This window comes from Leptonychotes weddellii, chromosome 3 (assembly GCF_054177405.1).
Source record: "Leptonychotes weddellii isolate Sample4059 chromosome 3, ASM5417740v2, whole genome shotgun sequence".
NCBI lineage: Eukaryota > Metazoa > Chordata > Mammalia > Carnivora > Phocidae > Leptonychotes > Leptonychotes weddellii.
Genome location: NC_138371.1, coordinates 65,148,996 through 65,150,874, shown reverse-complemented (window position 1 = coordinate 65,150,874; position 1,879 = coordinate 65,148,996). Strand labels below are relative to the sequence as shown.

Here is a 1,879-nt window from a genome sequence, read left to right as displayed (position 1 = left end):
TTACCCTCACTTCTTAGTTTAACTGGATTTTACATGGCTGTATCTATGGGAAGAAGAGAATGCCCCATATGTGACCTGTTATAGGTAAGGATGATCCAGCATGTTTAAGATAATGCTAATTTAATTGCTGTTATAGATCCCTATCTTAAATGCCAACAACTGAATCTACTCTAGCTCAAGCAGAAAAGTAACTTATGAAAGCATAAATAACTCACAGAATTGTCGAGAGGGTCAGAGACTACACAGCCAAGGCAGTGCATAAATTGTACCAAAGGATTCCTCAGCCACACCTTTTGGGCATAGACTGCAGTTTACCATGAACTTGAAGGTAGTCCTGGAACTTCAGAAACTACTCCTTCTGAAAGCTGTATGTGTCTGCCTGTCCCACCACAGTGGGTTCCTGTTTCTTCATGTCTGTGTTAGTTCCTGGTGTGTAACAAATTACCACTGAGGGGCTTAAAACAGAAAAAAATCTATTCTCTCACAATTCTGGAGGCCAGAAGTCTGAAATTAATATCACTGGCAGAAATCAGGGAAGGTGTTGGCAGGGTGGTGCTCCTGACAGAAGCTCTAGGGGAGAATCCATTCCTTGTCTCTTGCAGGTTGTGATGACTGTCAGCATTCCTTGGCTTATGGCTGCAAAATTCTAGTCTTCAAGGCCAGCATCTTCAAATCCCTCTCTGCTCTGTCATCATATTGTCTACTCCTCTTTGTGTATGTCAAATTTCCTCTGTCTTTCTCTTATAGGGATACATATGACTCAATGTGTGGCCCTCCCAGATAATGCAAGTTAATCTCCCCATCTCAATTCCTTCAATTTAATTTACATCTGCAAGGTCTTTACCATGTACAGTAACATTCACAGGTTCCAGGAATTATGACTTGAAATCTTTGGGGGCCATTATTCAGCTTACTACAGTGGTGTTTGCTTCTGAATTGAAGTGTCACTCATGTGCATCTCATTGGTGGAGCCTAGGTCACATGCCTGCTCCTGAGCTGCAAGGGAGGCTAGGGAGTGAGCTTGTCAGGAAAGGTGGCCAAAATATATGTCAACTATCAACTAAACTCGTCTCCAAAGCTTCATAAAAATGAACTTTGTGCCAAGATCTTTAAGCTAAGAGAAGCTACTTGTTGCTGAATGTTTTGGCACCAAATTTCAAGCCTTGTGTCTATTGACAAGGAAAACCATCAGTTTAGAAAACCATTTTCTGGCGCAGCTCCCCAGCCCCCTCCTCCTCGGATGTGGCTGGAGCTTGAGGCGCGCAGGGCCGGAGACGCCGCAGACCCGGGACCCAGAGCAGCTCGGAGGCGGTGAATAATAGCTCTTCAAGTCTGCAATAAAAAATGGCCTCCAATAAAACTACATTGCAAAAAATGGGAAAGAAACAAAATGGAAAGAGTAAAAAAGTAGAAGAGGCAGAGCCTGAAGAATTTGTGGTGGAAAAAGTACTGGACCGATGTGTAGTGAATGGGAAGGTGGAGTATTTCCTGAAGTGGAAGGGATTTACAGATGCTGACAATACTTGGGAACCTGAAGAAAATTTAGATTGTCCAGAGTTAATTGAAGCATTCCTTAATTCTCAAAAAGCTGGTAAAGAAAAAGATGGTACAAAAAGAAAATCTTTATCTGACAGTGAATCTGGTGATAGCAAATCAAAGAAGAAAAGAGACACTGCTGATAAACCAAGAGGCTTTGCCAGAGGTCTTGATCCTGAACGAATAATTGGTGCCACAGACAGCAGTGGAGAATTAATGTTTCTCATGAAATGGAAAGATTCAGATGAGGCAGACTTGGTGCTGGCAAAAGAGGCAAATATGAAGTGTCCTCAGATTGTAATTGCTTTTTATGAAGAGAGACTAACTTGGCATTCTTGTCCAG

General features: G+C 42.3%; 1 pseudogene; it reads left to right on the top strand.

Moving 5' to 3' along the window:
* The first annotated feature begins 1,217 nt into the window (after window positions 1–1,217).
* LOC102727751 (chromobox protein homolog 3 pseudogene) overlaps window positions 1,218–1,879 on the top strand; it is a 3,105-nt pseudogene continuing 2,443 nt past the window's right edge.